Source organism: Gorilla gorilla, chromosome Y (assembly GCF_029281585.2).
Source record: "Gorilla gorilla gorilla isolate KB3781 chromosome Y, NHGRI_mGorGor1-v2.1_pri, whole genome shotgun sequence".
Classification (NCBI taxonomy): domain Eukaryota; kingdom Metazoa; phylum Chordata; class Mammalia; order Primates; family Hominidae; genus Gorilla; species Gorilla gorilla.
This window is the reverse complement of record NC_073248.2, coordinates 20,024,702-20,043,506: the sequence shown is the minus strand read 5'-3', so window position 1 is coordinate 20,043,506 and position 18,805 is coordinate 20,024,702. Positions and strand designations below refer to the sequence as shown.

Below are 18,805 nucleotides of genomic sequence, written 5' to 3'. Positions count from 1 at the left end.
GCTGTCCCTGGAATTGTGCTGTAGCCCCTTAGGTTCCATTGTGCTGTTGGGGGGTGCACAGGGTCATGGAACAACTGATCTCTCTTCTGGGTTGAAGTTCTCCCAGTGTTGCACCTGGGGTCATGGATCTTTCCTGGCCTGGGGCTCCAGTCCAACAGGCGAAAGAAAGCATCCCTGTCTTCTCCAGTCCCGGATGAGCTCCCAGAAAATGTTGCAGGAATTAGGGAACAGAGGAGACCAGTGGGTGGAAAATGAGGATTATATTGTGTGCACCCTGATTTAGCAGATTAACATTTAAACACTGAGCCCTGAACAAAGACAGGGCTTGAATTTTGAGTAGCTTAGTTATTCCCCCTAGAAGTGTTTTTTGTATTTGTGTGTGGGTAGGTCATCCTCTCCTGGTACTTTGACTGGGAGAGAAAAGGATTTCCTTGAAGCCCTTTTAATCTGTGCCTATTGGAGATTCTTGATTGGAATCTTCTACAGTCCATCATCTAAGATACATGGAAGACCTAAAAAAAAAACCAGTAAATTTATCATACTGTCACTCTTCGAGTCATGAAGTCCCTAGAGAAACTGTCTTCCACTTTCTACGTTTCAGAGTCTGTCTTTGTTTTCTGACATTATCTCTGTGGTGTTTTGGTTGTTAAGAGCAAAAACTGGAGTGTTGCATTGTAACTGGAAATTCTAAAAAGTGAAAGTTATAGAAAGGCTTTTAAAGTACTATGCAAAGCAAATCTCATAATGCAAAACATGGGAATATATTATTACAGAGAATGACATGATGTGATTTACCTACAATAAAGTGATAGTATAAAATAAAGTCTTCACCAAAATTAAATAATCTCAAAGAAGTCTTTATAACATATGTGAAATAGCCAATGATTTATAGCATATACATAATATAGATCAATGAAGAAAAGATGGAATGTCTACCATACACTTGGGAAAATAATATAGTTGGCAATGCTTCCAGAAAATATAAGCAAAAATATGTCTTGCCTCAGTTGCAGAAGGGATATAATAACAATACCTTTCTCAGAGGTTTTATTTGTTAAGTAACAAGTGATTTAATAGAAATTAAGCACTTATTTCTAGTTCTCTGTAGCAAAGTGAAAATTTGCTAAAGCAACTCTTATGAAAGCCAGAGATTGTAAGTATAAGACAAAATTATTTAAAAAAAATCAAACTCACTGTCAAGAAAGAAATCATTTCTGAGGTTTGGACTTCAATAATATTAGTTTGAGATCAACCTTGGTAGTTTGTTGAAATAGTCAAGTGAGGAGTAAAGTTGGATATATTCCCAGGAAAGAGACAATTTGTTTGTTCAGTGGGGCTGGACTCTCTCTCTAAATAAGTGGTTGAAAATAAGTGTTGTTCAGACATTTAGCAGGAACATTTGAATCAATACTGCAAGCCTTGCCCACAGATACAAGGATCTAACACAGAATGAGTTTTTTATTCAAAGCCATGAGAGAAAAGATTTATATCTCAGCCTCTATCCTGTGTGATATTCTAGACTGAAGAAAGGATTTTCATATGACCTAAAAGATATAACTACCTAAAAATCAGAAACTGATATAAAATATTAGATTGAACCATTAAGTTCTAAAAAACTTGGAAAGATTAATATAAGCTGCCCCCCACAAGAATAACTTTACATTCAAGAACTGGAGATTGCTTTATCACTTCAAAGACAACATTGCTAATTCAATGGTGGATGTTCCATGCCCTAAGGGATAGTCAAGGAAGACACTTAGGGGTCACATTCAAAGACAAAAAGTTAAATCAAAAGTCTTCATAATAAGTAGGCTTAGGTGTTGTTTGAGATGAGCAAATGGAACCTAAAGGCAAAAACAGGTGGGTTGCAGGACAAAAATAAATGTTTTAAATAGACAATTATTTATAATTGAAAAATGAAGCAATGCTAAATGAAATCAAATAATTTATTTTTTGTTTCTTATACAGTAGATTCATCATAAATACAGCAAGAATAAGTAATTTCCTAAGTAGATCTGAAAGTAAGGTTGCCAGATGTAGGGGGAAAAACAGGAATTTAAATGTCACATTTTAATTTAAAATTTGACACTTTATTGACAAACAACAAATAATTATATTTTAGTATAAATCTGTCCATGCAATGTTGAGAATATTACTAAATTATGAGAATATTGGGAATTACATGAAAATGTTGTTTTTGTTTATGTAAAATGGAAAGGTAACTTGGAATCCTTCATTTTATCTGGAAAAGAAATAAACATGAGTAAGAAAACTAAATCAACGCAATTAGGAAAACAGGTGGCAGGTGGGGAGAGGGAGAGAAGAACTAAGGCGGATAGAGAGGAGGCAAAGGCAGAGACAAAATCTAGGTTAGAACAATTGTCTAATCAGATATTAGTTATATAGATAAGAGAGTGAACATATTAGATGTAAACTTTATATTTCTGTGTTAGAATATAAAATACTGTAATATTAGATTGAGAAAAAATGTATTTTATGTAGAAATAATCACACTGAAATATTGAAAATAAAGGTTTAGAGAAAATTAACAAGTATTTATCAAAAAAGCAAGGCCACTGATATTATATGAGGCAAAGGAGAGCTTTAAGAAAAACGCAAGCAATAAAGAGGGATAGTAATATATAACTTATAACATGACAGAGAAAATAAGAAATATCAAAATATGAAAAACCTTTTAAACATAATATAACAGTCACAAATTTAAGTGCCTCAGTAGCATTGTCTCAATATGCACCTGAGGCAAATTTTATGCATATGTATTTATGTGGACAAATCCCAGCTGTAGTGAGAGGTGTTTCACATATTACTCACCTAGATTGATGAGTATACAAACATTTAATAGTTAATAGAATTACTTTGCAATGTTTGTGTACTTACTTTTCTTCAGTTTTTTAATGTGAAGCCAAGTAGTAGAGCCACTTTCAGGATTTGACAGCTCTGCTAGTAGAGCAAGTACTAATACAGAATAATCCTCATCCTTTTCACCTCAAGTCCATCTAATCTAACCTCATCTAACAAGCACCTTGCTTTGCCTTCTCACATGCTCACTAGTCATCATGCTCACCCTTCTCTTCCAGATCCACTTTCTCATGATGCTGTCTTCTAACTCAGCTTACTTGGATGCCAGCAAAATGCAGGATGGATATCAAAGTAAAGAAATGAAGGATACCAAAGCAAACAAAGAACAGGAACTGCAAAATATCCAGTTTGAGTAGAAGGAGTAACTCAATTATTACACATAAATGCTTGCCTGAATGTTTCCGCCATCGCAAACTTATATCCAGAAAGGCTGAATATTGAGTAAAGACTGAGCAGGGATTTTATAAGCAAACTTACAGCAGCAGAACTAAAGCAGCTAATTATACAATGAAAGGTTATGTAATTTATAGCATAACTGTTGACTTAGCATAACTTCTTGCCTTGCATAGCTGGGTTTTGCAGCTGTGTTGAAAGAAAAACAGGAACCTACAAATTGTAATAAATATAAACATTGGTAAAAAGTCATAATGAATGCTTCAGAGAAGGAGAGACAGTAAGGTAATTTGCTTTTCAACGTTTCTCCAGTGGAGGGTATTTGCAACCCATTCCTTTGGCTTCAACTTTTTAGGCAGTGTTATTTTATAACTGTCTTTGGAGTGAGCTAGCTAAGCAGACAAAAACTTTTCTTTTTTTTTAACCCTCGTCTTGCCACATTTTTTCTTTTTTGATACCTTTTATAGGAGAAATTTAATAGAAGACTTTAGTATTATTTTATTCTTTACAGGAAAGCATGTTTTCTTCTTTGGGCAAAGCTTGATATTTAGTTAGAGCTATTAACTCAGTAGCAGTGTGCTTGGTTACATTGTTGTCAGACTATGTAGTATGTGGAGAGGGTGGGCATCCTTTTACGGGTGCTTTGCTTTTATCATCGTTAGTGAGGAAATAACAGCAAAGCAATGAGTAGCATATGTATCTTTAGCATGGTTAGAAGAGATTCATACCAAGGGGAGTAGGTTGAGCATAGCAACAGAATAACAATAAAATTATTAGTATTACAGTGCAAGTTATTAGACTTGAGATTTCTAATTATATTTACTTGCTTGACAAATTTTTAAGTTTTTGCTGTGCATAGACTAGCTATTTTCTGGAGTGTGACTAAACAAGGGCTTGTTGTCTGTTTATTAAGCTTTAGTCGTGCATAGACTGGTCAGTTTTTGGAGTGACAAGAGCAGGGCTGTTGTTCTCAGTGACAACTTGGTCTTGTTGCATCATTAGCCGGGTTTGATGGTTTGGGTCCTGCTGGCTCATTTACTTGTATTGGGCTGCCAGTTTCAACCAACCATGATGAATCTAAGGCATGATTCCTGCAATTTTAACAGAAGTGGGAGTGGATAAGATTACAGTATGGGGCCCATGCCACATGGGTTCTAGAGAAGTTGGGTTTCATTTTTTAACCCAAACAGAGTTCTTAAGTTTAAAGAAGCATGCTGGCTCTTTTGGGCTTAAAGGCATTTTTATTTAATGTACCTAACTATGAATACTTTGTATGGCTATTTTTAAAGACTGTACTTGCCTTTTTAAGGTTAATTTCTTTAGTTTACAGAGCTTACTTTTAATCTGACTTATGATTGGGTGTGGCTGATTGAACAAAATTTTATGGGGTGAATACCTCGTTTGTTTACTGGGGGTGCACCTGACCCAGATGAACACCATGGGCAGGATTTGATTTGATCATAGTTGAGTTTTTTGATTTTTTTTTTATTAACTGCTTGAGTGTTTGCTTTCTGAGTTTTATTTTCTTTTTTCAACTTTGTGGTTGGTAGGATGTGTGTAACTTCATTTTATTTTATGCAACTTTGCTAGATTTTAAATTATTTCAACTATAATTGCTGAACTATTGTTTGGCTTCAAAGTTAGAGGCAGTTTAAACCTGGGCATAATGTATTTTAACCGTATTTTAGCTGCTTTTTTCTTTTTCTGTCCTGGTGGGAAAGCCTTAACTTATTTTGAAAAGGTGTAAATAAGTGCTAGTATATAACAATAGCCCCTGGCAAGGGACAGTTTTGTGAAGTTTTCAAGTAAGTTTTTACAAGGCATAGCTTTTATTTTTTGGATTCCTGGGGGCTGGGTAGGCCCTTGCCTTGGGTTGTTTTGAGCATAAGTTAAGCATTGTTCACAAACCATTTGAGTGACAGCAGTGAGTCCTGTCACGTACAAGTGGCATTTCAGAAGTTTTTAGTGCCGTTTTTCTTATATGAGTGTTTTTTGATAAATTTGCTTTACAAATTTAGGGGTTATTTCTGGAATGGCTAATTTTCTATTATAGCATTTTTACCAATTTTTCTTAATTATTTTCTAGTTTTCTTGGGTAAACCAGGCCAACTCATTTGGAGTGGAACTTGGGGTCTTTTGAAGTGGAGGTTCTGGGATGAGAGGCATATTTAAGTTTGTTTTTTTTTTAGTGTGGCACAATTATTTCTTCCTGTTTTGCCTTCCTGTTAGCTTTCTTGTTTCTTTTGGCTTTTGATGTCCCTGCTTTTTGGTGCCCCCGATAATGCATTATTGCTTTTTCTGGAGCCTATACAGGTATTAAGGGCTGTAGAATTTTTTCTTTGTATTTTATTTCTTTGCCTCCAGCTGTTAAGAGATTTTCTTTTTATATATAGGTTTATGAACATGTAGTGTGGTAAAATTATATTTAGAGTCTGTATAAATATTGATCTTTTGGTCTTTTGGTAGCAAAAAGTCTCTTGTTAGGGCTATCAATTTTGCCTTTTGGGCTCACATTCCAGTAGGCAGAGATTGAGCTTCTACTAGTGCTTTTAATGTTACCACTGCATACCCGGCTTGTTGGATTCTTTCTAGCATAAAACTACTTCCATTTATGAAGTATTTGACATCTGGGTTTTTGAGGGGCTGATCTGTAAGATCTCCCTGTCCAGAAAATACCTCATCCACTGGTTAGACACAGTTATGGAGGGGAGCTTCAAGTTTGACTGGAAGCAGGGTGGTCAGGTTTAAGGTGTTTACTGTTTTTTAAGTAATGTAAGGGTTTTTGTATAGAAGCCCTTGGTACTGTATTATTCTCAGGTTTGATAACCAGTGGTGCCTCCTTTGGTTCATCAAAGTTTTGACTGAGTGTGTCATCTGGACAGTTAGCTGCTGTCTCAAAGTCAGTTTCTTATTCTCTTTCTTTAGCAAGGTAATGGTGGCTAATGCCTTAAGGCAAGGAGGCCATCCTAGCGCCACAGAATCTATTTGTTTAGATAAGTATGCCACTGGACAATGCTATAATTTTATAATTTGAGTTAAGACCCTTATAGCCATGTCTTTCATTTATGGATATATAGAAAGAAAGGTTTAGTTACATTTGGCAGTCCACACTCTGGGGCTTGAGTTAAGGCTTTTTTTGATTTTTTTAAAGGCTTTTTGCTGTTTAGTTTTCCAGAGGAGGGTTTCTTTCTTTCCCCTTTTGTAATTTTATAAAATGGCTTAGGCATCAGTGAGAAATTTGGGATTTAGATACGGTGGAATTTTGTTGCTTCTAAGAATTTTTTTTAATTTGATGCCTAGTGTTTGGGGTTGCGAGTGTACAAACGGCTTGCTTCTACATGGCTTACTATGAAACCTACATATTTGAGCTTTTTATGAAAAATTGTTTTTTGTTTTAAAGATAATTTGTAACCTGCTTTTCATAGGAGATGAGGAGATCTTTGGTTTTTTGATAACAGTCCTCCCAGGTTGGGGCTGCTAAAGGAAGGTCATCCACATAGTGCATGAAGGCACAGTTATCATTTGGCAGGTGGTAGGCTTTAAGGTCAGTGCTTCCCTAAAGATTGCGAGAGAGTCTTTTAACTTGTGGGAACCTGGTCCAGGTGAGCTGCATAGCTTTTTTGTTTTACTGAAATGCAAATATAGGTTGACTAAGTGGAGCTAAGCACATATAAAAGAAAACATTCTTTAAGTTACAACTGTAAATCAGGTAGCACTTGCTGGAATGAGATTTATTAAAGTATAAGCGTTTGGTACCACTGCTACCACTGGTACATCTGCAGGCACTGATGATGGCTTGGATTATCTGGGTCTCAGTTGGGTCCTGCTTCTAGCAACTGGCCTTGAGTATAGGCCTGAGCATTTTCTGTGTTTGCTGGTGAACTGGCTTCTAGCCAATGAAGGGCTGCCTGCATTGTCCTCTGGCACTCCTCTGTGTTAAACAACATTAGAAGTTGCCTGCAATTTTGCCAGGTTGGACTGTGTGTTAGAAACACGGACTGCATTAGATTTATGAAAGCTTAGGGCTTTTCTGTGTAGGAGACAGTGTGGTACTTTAAATTTAGTAGATTGGTGGTTGAAAAGGACAGATACATGAAGGTGTGTTGTCCCCATCCCCACCCGGATGTGGCACTGGTCATTATAATAGATGATTCCTCACATTTCCCTGAGAGGCAATGGCATAGCTTGAGCATGACCAGATTTGAGACAGCCTGATTGACTATTCTGACTCCCTGTCCTCTCAAGGCTCTGATTCTTCCCTCTGGGGTGAAACTTGGGGTGTGCTGGCAATGAAACCTGGCTCCTGGGGGTCCATTGGCCTCAGCAAATTGGGGTAGGCTGTGACATATGGAGGATACTTTTTTTTTCCTTTTGTGGTTTTTGTAAAACTGGTTTTTCTTGCTGTCCTTGGGACTTTCCCTTTACCTCAGTGTTTGCTGGTGAAGCTGCTTTTATTTTCACTTTTGGCTTGGCCTGCAATACAAGTGTTTTGTATTAAGCTGCTAAACGGGCTGGAATCATGCTGTTCTTGCTTGTGTTATATTCAATTGTAAGTTAATATAAGAAAATTGGTCTGGGTGCCCTGGCTGTCCTTGGACACCTGTCATTGCCTCAAACACATGGCCAGTTGTTTCCCTGAGTATAGTTTTTTTTTTCAGTCATCTATTTAACACCAAAAGAGGGTCATTTTAGTTTACAGAGAGGTTTTCACCTTTGGGAGGTTGGCTTAATGTTATAGTTCCCTGCAAAGTCTGTCTTAAAGTTTTGTTTAGCATATATTTGAATGGTGTACGTTTTGATGACTCTCTTCCCATTTCCTCCTAGTTATGATGCAGTACACTCATGTTCTCTTTTCACTTTTGTTTGGGACTGGCTATACCTTCTCCTGTTATGGGGGCTTTTAGATACCACTTAGCTTTGGAGAGTTTCTTAAGCCCACCACAATTGCTGAAGTTGTGGTGTAGTTTCTATTAGCCATGTGCAGATTGCCACTAGTCTTGGTCAGCTGCACACTTGGCTTGGAGCACAGTCTTTGCTAAGAGACTTGTGGTTCCTCACTTTGTTGCTGCTTAGCCTAGTTAGGCCTCTCCATTCACACACTTTCTCATACCACCCCGCTACCAGTTCCCATGTTCCCAGTTGGGTTGGTGAGCCACTTTCATCACCTGCAATTTCCTTCTGAGATGACTTAGCAAGCCACTCTCACATGCTGTCTTGGTTGGGGTGAAAGTTTCTTCTGAATTGGTAAGCCAGTCTCACTGCCTGCAGCCCCTCTGGCTGGGATTACCAGTCATACCCTAGAAGGTTAGGAGGTAATTAAGCTCCCCATTGGTCCTTATGGAATAGGTCCTGCCTTTGGTCCCAATACCTTACTGTGGTTTCTGAAGCAGGCTGTTGCTGGAATCATCCTGTAACCCCTTAGGTTATCATTGCTCTGCTGGGTAGGGACACTGGGTTGCAAAAGGGCTGATCACCCCTCCAGGCTGAATTTCTCTCGATGGTGCTCCTGGGGTTACAGGACTCCTGAGACCCAGGGCTTAAGTCCGTAGAGGCAAAGGACACAGTAAACCTGTCATCTCCACTCCTGGCTGCCTCGCCAATAATGTTGCTGGAAGCAGAGGAACAGAGAGTCTGATATGGGGAAAGAGGAGCATTTACTTATGTGCCCTGGCTTAGCAGACTTATATCCAAAAAGATTGAGCATTGAACAAAGACTGAGTGGGGTATTTATAAGCAAACTTACAAAAGCAGAACTAAAGCAGCTAATTATAAAATGACAGGTTATGTAATTTATAGCATAACTGTTGACTTAGTATAACTTGTAGTCTTGAATAGCTTGTGGCCTTGCAGATGCATCTAAAGAAAAACAGTAACCTTCAAGTCTTACTAAATACAAGCACTGGGAAACAGTCATAATTAATGGTTCAGAGAAGGAAAGAGAATATAGGTATTCACTTTCCTTTTCAACTTTGCTCCAGAGTTGGGTGTTTGGAACCCATTCCTTTGGCCTCGAATTTTCAGACAGTGTTATCTTATAACTGTCCTTGGAATAAGCTGGCTAAGCAGAGGAAAACTTGTTTTTCTTTTCTATTTAACCCTTGTATTGCCACACTGGCACTTGTGGGGAGAACTATATTAAACATGCAGACACTGAAGCTCAAACCTAGAACTATGGAGTCAGTTCACTCTGCTTTGGGGACCAGGTATGGGTAGAAGTCTGCCCATGACTCAACTCACAGCCTGTGTAAACCACTTGTCTGGTTACTAAAAACATCCACTTCTTACTGTTTCAACAATCATGCTCTAGAGCCCACTGCCACTTTTGAATTTATTGCAATTATATGGAAATGAGAACCTTATCCACACCAGGCACTGTGGCTTAAACCTGTAATCTCAGCACTTTTGGAGGCAGAGGTGGGCAGATTAACTAAGACCAGCCTGGTCAACATAGTGAAGCTGATTTCTACTAACTATACAAAAATTAGCCAGGTGTGGTGGCCCATGCCTATAGTCCAGGCTATCTGGGAGGCTGAGGCAGGAGAAGCACTGGAACTCTGGAGACAGATGTTGCAGTGAGTGGAGATCATGCCACTACACTCCAGCCTGGGAGACAGAGTAAGACTCTGCTCTCACACACCAAAAAAACAAAACAAAACAAAACAAACAAAAAATCTTACGTTTATATTTCAATACCAAAATTTTTTAAATGACTTTCTAATGATGTGTATAATCGTTCCACCTTTAGAAATTATCTCCATTTGTTTGCTTTCACAGATTTTGTACATTTGTTGTTTATCTTAATAAACTGTGCCTATTCACAGAACTATGAAGATGTTTATTATTACCATATTGCATGGTCTATATGTCAAGTTTAGCAAATGTGCATTATCTACTTATTTGCTAAAAGCCATCCTTTTTCCTCCTCATAATTTAGATGATTCTCAAAGATGACATATCATTTTGCAATCTAATTCTAACTTCTATACTCCCACATGATCTGCAAAATTTATCTCAAAAAAATATGAGTATAACGAGTGAAGGCTGACAGAGGAAGTAACATGATTCAGCTGAAACCAGTCAATCAGAAAGTTATGCTTACCACAGCTTCTGCGCTGGAAGGATGGAGAGTCTGTGCCTCGATTCAGTGGGTGACTGCTGGAGCATTCTGTCAGAATAAGGACTGGGGCAAGTCCCGTGTGATCTTGCCTAAGGTTCAGAGGGAACCAAGGCAAGAATATTACTAATTTCATGAAGATACCAAGAGGTTTCTAAATAGCTCTGTTAGTTTGAAAATAAATTGTTATCCTTGAAAATTAGAAGCAATCATGGGTGCAGGTAGGACAGGGAAGTTCCCCAACTCCAGAGCAGCACATAAAGCTTTGTTCAGGTGGCTAATCTTTCAGATACATTTCACTTTTAAGGCTTCTTTTTGCTTTTGGAAAGGATGTGGAGAAGAGTTGTCTGGAGGAACTGCCCCTGTGTAGCCTCGAGGCTGCACTGCCTGTGAGTGCTTCCAAGATGTCACTCCTTTATTTTTTAAGTGTTTTCATTGAGGCTGCGCAGAGACAACTCTGTCCTCTGCAAATATAAGTCTTTCTGGAGAACTGGAAGTAATGGTTTTGAAAGATTTCAGCAAGTGCAGAGATGGTGAGCTCTTTGCCAGCAGTGGGCTTTTGGCAGAGATGTTAAGGGCTATCTGATGGCAACTTCTGAAAGCCTTTTAAAAGAACCCTCTTGCTTAAGCTCTTTGACCCTTGCTTAGTATTAACTACAAACTCAAGGTCAGAATTGGAAGGACTACCCTCTACACCTCCATTTGGATAACTCGGGATGCTTGATGTAACCATACCTGCTAGAACGCTTTTCTGTTTAAAAGAATTGTTCAAGAAATCCTGATGTATAGCACCATTGCAAGGCACCATATTGCCACTTAGTAATCCACAGACAGAATGATCAATCAGAGATTGCTAGGGATTGCAAGACACTTCATTCTCTAGGGCTGCAGTGTACAAAAAGCTAATTTCAGAAGTGAGTGGACAAGGAGAGCAGAAAATTCATATGCTTGAGAATATTATTTTTTTTGAAAAATTGAAGAGAGCAATAATAAGGACAAACTTGTACATTAAACTGTTTCTGAAGCCATGGTAGTAATAACCACTAACATTCATTGAGGGCTTATTGTACCAGCTACAGCTTCATATGTCTTTTGTAACATAGTATAATTTCAGAATCCATTATGCACAATTTTTACATCCCAAAAGCTCTGAAAACCTAAAATTTATTCATAACTTATTTGGTGGAAAAGCCTAGCCAGACTTAAACTCATTTGGTTAAAAAGTTTGACATGAACTCTTGTGAACCCATTTATCGTCTGTATTTATCCCAGCATGAATATTCGTACGGTTGAGTGGAAAATAATTAATGCATTTCACTGCAGCAGGTGCCTCAGAAGTTGCATGCTGCAGATTTTGTATGCTGTGAAATCCACAGCATATGGCCTGAGTTTCAGGCAAGGAAGTAAGAATCTATATTCCAGCCAACACTGTGGTCAAGGAACTCTCACAGCTCCAATTTTATAGATGGGGAACTAAAGCTTACTGAGGCTAGGTCACACAGTTGGCAAGTCCAAGAGCTACTAGACTTTCCTAAGGCAAACCCAGGGCATGTGTCCCACTCTCCTGCAATGCCTTCCTATGTTGCTATGAGAGAGTTGCTTGCCCTCAGCAATGCATGCACATGCAAAAGTTCTATCCCCATTCAACCATTTTTATTCACACGAGACTGTGGTTTCAGCTGTGAGAAGTTTCACAAACACAACTGAAAAAAAAGGAAGAAAATAAATAAGTAGAAATATATAAAGAGATAACAATAAGTGAAGTGCTGGAAGAAGAGAGCAAGGGACTGATGAGGAAAGAGTGCAAATTGGAAAGAGGAAGGCTCAGAGCAAGTATGATAAACCAGTTGAACTTGTAACACATACATGCTTTCTTTGAGCTTGAAAGCAATGGAAAAAGAATGCATCTCAGCTTCAATATCCTCCTTATGAAGTAGGAAGGGGCAGAGATATATCCACAGTGAAGACACAGTAATAAAATCATACCAATCACCATTTATTGAGTGTTTTCTTATGTCCCAGGCACTGGACTGAAACCATTCTCATTTCATCTTTTTCATCATGGCTCAGTAGGTATTATTTTCCCCATTACAAATGAGGAAATTGAGGCCCAAGGAAGTTAAGGTAACTTGTCCAAGATCAAACAACTAACTTCAAAACTGGGGTCCAAAAGAAGAACAGTTCTCTGATTCTGAGGGCAACGTTCTCTTTGCTAAATCACCCTGCTCTTCCTGTGTATGCATATATGTCTCTATCAAGGAATGCATAAAACTACTGAACTGATGTTAACATTGGTGTAACAAATAGAAAGAAAATTCTAAAATAAACGTGGAGACTTCTATGTCACGACCATGCCTTTTCCATTTGGGACATGAGGCTCTCCCAAGCCACGAGGCACCTATGAAGCAAGTCACTTTTGCTGATGATCTAGGTGGTATTACCAAAGTAGATACGGAGTTTTACTTCTAAGATGACACATATTTCTGTGGCTTTTCCCCTAACATAATAATTACTTAATATTCAATAAGTTAGGATCATTACATTTTCACAAGAATCAGAAGCTTTATACACACAAAAATATTCATGAGTTTAAAATGTCTCTAACCTGTCTGAGTTTGCTTCAGTTGCAATTTTACATCGGCCACCTGAATAGTTAACTTTTTTACGGAAGTTTTGTAATCTAGTATCTGGGCCTTCAGCCCTCAGCCATGCAGAATGCTCAATCTCAAAAGATTCAGAATAAGAAAAGAAATTACCGTAAAACAAATCACAGCTTGCTTCAAAAGAAAAAGTTTCCTTATCCTGTTTGTACTCTTAGTCGAGAGATTTATGTCAGTAAATGACAGGGTCTGTATTTTAAAAATTACAAACAGAAGAAAAACAGGGTGTGTTTCACAGATTTCCCCATCTTTTTCAGTGATATCAAAAAATTCTGGGGCATGCGGGCAGAAGATACAGTGACTATTTTTAATCCTCAGGATCAAGAGATAATAGTGGATACAATCAGGCACTCCAAAAATTTTATGTTGAGGTGTGTTTGCTTTCTTCTCCATGTTATTACTATTATGAATATAAGATCATATTATCACTAGATAATTTTTTCAAAGATGACAAAGAATACCTTTTTTTATATTTGTGGGAGTAATGTTTGATGTTGAAATCATTCTGATTTACACAGGCCAAGTTTACATATTGACGAAGTGTACTGCTATCAAAGTGGAACTGGCAAGGAGCAACACTCACTGCATCTTGCAGTTGTACTGCAGAGCTGGCCTGTGGTTTTTGAACTCCTCATGCTCAGCTATGATAGCATTTCCTGTTTTTGCAGTTCTTTCTGAAATACCACAATTTCACGAGCCAGCTGATCTAGATCTAAGAAGGTCAAAAGAAATCCTAGTTATTATCAACCTTACGTTTTCTTCGTTCATTTAACAAAAACATTTAAAGCGGTTTTACATTGTTGTTTCTTTTCCTGGTACTCATGCAGTAAATATCAATTCTATTTAATGAGCTCAGAGTAATTCCAACACTCAAATTTCAGAACAAAAGAATTTAGTGCATTTTAATGCAAACATTATTAACTCCTGGAGTCATATGCCAAGTAAAAGAACTCTTTCAAATCCTCAAATTAACCTAAGAAGCTGTTTCTCCCCTCTACCACGCACAGAAGGAGCTCTCTATCTGGTCTACCTGTTGATGATGTCCCCAAGATCCAAAATAATCTTTACATCTGTCAGCAGCAGTTGGGATCCAGGCAGAAAGCACATGGCTCCCATAGTCAAAGTCATCTAAGAGGTCTTTAATAAAGGGTGACTTATGCAGCATGCCCACAAATGATGGTGAAGTTCCATGAGGCAGTAACACGGCTAGTCTATTAACATTCCTTGTACCTGGAGAATCAGAGAAGGGAGAAATTCTCAGCACTGGAGACAAACAGGTGGCACACAGCACTGGGAAGAGGTCATCACAGGCACTATGACCTCTCTTGGCTGTGAGGTACAATGGTGAGTCTTGGGCCAGTGTATGTGGAGGCTGTTGTCCTCACTAGCCAAACCCAATCAGCAAGCAGAGGGCAAGGGATGCCTTGATACCACCTAGAGGTGGTATCAAGTATCAATTTTTATAAATCTTTCAAGTACAAAGCATAGTTTTATAATACTGCCTCAATATAAATTACTAAAACATGCAAATCAGGAAAAAATATATATGGTTTAGGAGATGCAAGTTTTCATTTCTACTCTCTCCCAGTTGCTGCTTAAGTAATTTATTTTGTGCCAGAAGCTCCAGTTTCTCTTTTTTAAGTAGTGAATAGTCACTCATCTTTTCATTCAGCAAAAGGTTTTGTTTTGTTATTGGCAAGACTGGGCTTTGACACACTCTAACTCAACCTGAAATTTAAAAAGAAATATTTACAATTGAATAATGACTTTACAGTGCTGCAAAACTAAAATCTGGCATGCTCCTTTAGGCATAGGGTCACAATTTAATTAAGGTCACTAAAGGGAGGTCTGAATCTCTGCAATAAGGACCTAGCTACACTAACAAAAATTATCTTCTGCCCTGGACTTGAGGCAGAGAAAGCCTATAGGCCATATCCCATGAAGCAATTCCTTCTAAGATTATCACCACATTTTCCAGAGACAATCAAGAACCCAACAACAATCACACATTATAGCAATGTGTATTTTTTAAATACGAAAAGGTCAGTTAAAAATGGCTAGGCATGGTGGCCAACGCCTGTAATCCCTGTGATTTCAGAGTCTCAAGGGGGATAATTGGCTGAGCTCAGGAGTTCAAGATGAGCCTGGGCGACATGGCAAAGCCCTATCTCTACTAGAAAGGTAGCTGGGCATGGTGGCTCATGCCTGTAATTCCTGCACTTTGAGAGGCTGAGGCAGGCGGATCACTTGAAGTCAGAAATTCAAGAGCATCCTGGACAACATGGTGAAATCCCATGTCTTCTAAAAATACAAAAGTCAGCTGGGTTCCAGGCACATGTTGTTTCAGCTACTTGGGAGGCTGAATCAGGAAAAGCACTTGAATCCAACAGGCAGTTTGCAGTGAGCTGAGAACATGCTATAAACACTCCAGCCTGGGTGACAGAGTGAGACCTCATCTCTGGGGTTAGAGGTGGGGAAGGAATATAAAAATTACCTGGTGTGGTGACACATGATTGTAATCCAAGCTACTTGGGAGAATGAGACACAAGAATCTCTTGAAGCCGGAATCTGGAGGTTGCAGTGAGCTAAGATCCCACCAGTACACTCTAGCCTGGGTGACAGAATAACACTCTACCTTGTAAGAGAGAAAAAAATTAAATCTGAACATGTGAAGTGCCTCCATTTTTCTAGTATACTATATCTCATATTTGAGTATGAAAGCCTACAAAGTTCTCACATAAGTCAAAGTTGCAAAAATAAATTTTATATACAAAATATGTTGTAAGTACCTAAAGTTCTAGCTTCCAATGAACGAAGAGCACACAGATGAAGAGAAAAGTAAAGAAGTAATTTCATGTGAAAAATGCCCCTCATTTTGTTTTAATCTATAAGACAAAAATGTAATGACAGAATTTTTACCTTCTGCTGATGGAAAGAGTGAACAGGCTGATGTAGACAACAATAGTGTTGGCCACCTGCTATGAACTAAGCATGTCAGTTAGCTCACTGAATACCCTCAACGACCCTATAATGTGGAAAACCTTCTAGAGTTTTCAGCTCAGGAACGTGCAGTTGCAGAACCTGCCCAAGGCAAACGAGCAATTAAACAGACAGATTGGTTTGAAGCAGGACTTCAGGACCCAGGGCATTATCTTAATTTTTCTATGTGACATTGATTGAAAATAAACATTACTAAATTAACTTCAGCCATCATCATCTTAGCCATACAAATGGAAATCCAAACATCTCTAGGGGATGACTTAGGATAAATTATCACTGAAATTTCATATATTGCTTAAAATCTATTTCAAAAAACAATAATTAATTATTCTTTCACTTTCAATTAGTCAATCAGTATTAATAATGTAGTCATCCTTTAGTTCAAATTGTTGCCTGAGAATCAGAATGAGTTTCTCAGTTATCTTTCTAGAAAGCCCAATATCAATGCAGGAGCTTATGTGTGGCACAAGTATACCTGAGAGCACTTAACCCAATATTCTGTAAACTTCAAAGTCCCTCAGTATTAAAGCCATGGATAAAAAGTCCACTAAAACCCTGTCTTGATCCTATAAAGCTCAATCACACAAAATTAAGGGTCGTGTTGTCACAAGGTAGCTGAAATAATCCAACATACATTTTTATAGCTGGAGCAAGCCCAATTCCTAGGAATGCTACACAAAACTGTAGAAGGTGTGCCATTAGCATTAAACAACTAGATCTCATCGAGAAGCCTGGAGCAAGACTTGATGCTAGGGTGAAGCCTTGCTACTTTTAACATCTGGCAGCAGCAGTTGTTGATGTAGGCCAAAAACACTACTGTAAATCCAGTGTGATCCAAGACATATCCTTAGAAACAGAATATGATTTCTTAAAAAATATATTCAATCCCACTTGCTGACATAGACTCCCTGCCACCCTCATCCTCACCTCCTCTTCTCCAGTTAATTCCCAGATTACCAGATCAAATGGCCACATGGATGACCTTTGCAGCCCTGGTGACTCCTTTAACTCAGAAATCTTGAACTTTGCTCATTTCCATGGCTCCTTCAAAAGCAGCACAGTGCATTTGGTTTCCTGTTTCCATCTGAAACCTAATCCTGCAATTCCATACTCTTTGACAATTGTTATAATTCCACCTGCCAGTCTCTCCAGATCTAGTGCTTGAGCGCCGAGACTGCTATTCAACCCTCACTTTCTCCTTGGTTAGAAGCCACTTGCCCTCTCCTCTGCTTCCCTTCACTGCGCAAGGTAAGCCCCGAATCTTCAGTTAAATAGGCTGCCATTCTCACATCAAATAAGTTAGGCTCTGCAAAGCTCCAGTCCTTAAATATCTCCATCTTTCCACCCTCACTGAAAGGTGTGGAAGAGAGACACACCTATAATTCCTCCCCAGAGCTACCAAAAAAATAAAAATAAAAAATAAACTCACCTACAAGCACGTGGTTTGGTCTCTCTTAATTTCCCCCAACTACAGCTGGGCCCTCAATACAGCTGATCAGTCATCTGTGCCTTAAAGATAGGTTCTTCCATTACTCACAAGAGCTACTCTCCACCTCTGAGCTGCTCCTAAAACCCATGCTCTAACCCTCTAATCTGCCTAAGAAGCTGGAGCTTATTTAGGGTGTGTTTCTCATAATCCCAACTTGACTGTTGACCTCTGACACTCTTCCTTTTCCACTTGCCCCAGAGGAAGCATATCGGTGTATATATTTCAAGGGCCACCCTTCTTTTTCTCTGCACTGTTGACCCCAGTTCCTATTGCTCTTCTGGGGCCTTGTTACCTCAATTGTATCATCTCATTCCAGGATCTTGAACCAACCTACTAATAACTTCAGGAAATAGCTACACCTTTTGAATTCTCTCAAGGATACTCTTTTTTTGAAAAAATCATGGCTTCAGACTCTGATTGACAGTCCTCAAAATTGTTCCAGAACACAGCTAATTTCTTCTCATGCTTTCTTTTTACTTTCATTTGAATTTTTGCTATCTCAGCATCTTTACAAAACTTCAACTGCAAATTGATCACAAAAAATTAAAAATTTTAACTCTTATACTATATGAAGTGTAGCAAATACTCTCTCCACATCTAGGCTCAACATTAATGCTCTGTCCAAATATATTACATTTATTTCATCTTTAGTTTTATCTCACTCACTGTATTTGTAGGACTCACTCAAAAGGAATAAACAAATGTCAACAGAAATACAAGTAATGTGCACAACAGTACAGTATCCCATTCTTTATTAAAAGTTCTAGATTTTTTTTCGATATACCTAAGATTACAACTTAAGAAGACAAACAAAAATGTCATTCTTATTAACAGTAACAAGTTAAAGCTTACCTTTTGACACATTTCTGCCCGAACTTTCTCTTTTATTTCTCTCTCATATTCATTAGCTTTATTTCTAAAGACTCCTCAGCTATTAAAACAAAACATGTCAAATGAGGACATAGAAGCATGGTCAGGTGTGTTAGAGCCCAGGACTCTTTTTCAAAAGTAAAAAGTATACTTAGGGGAAAGCACGGGTGTCTGCAATTTCCTTTGAAATACACAAAAAAGTAAGATGGATGTGTGGATAAATAGGTAAAAGTAATGAAGCATATATAACGCAATTGTAATAGTGGAATCTAGGTAGGAGGTTTATAAGTGTTTGCTAGAATTGATTCAACTTTTCTATATGTTTCAAAAGGTTCATCATAAAATGTTGGAGGAAATAGAAATCCAAGAGTACAGTTTAAGTCACAAAATACAGGTGTC

At 38.2% G+C, this 18,805-nt stretch overlaps 1 pseudogene; it reads right to left on the bottom strand.

Moving 5' to 3' along the window:
* Positions 1-10,664: 10,664 nt before the first annotated feature.
* The window catches only part of LOC129530205 (centriole and centriolar satellite protein OFD1-like), an 812,440-nt pseudogene continuing 804,299 nt past the window's right edge, over positions 10,665-18,805 (bottom strand).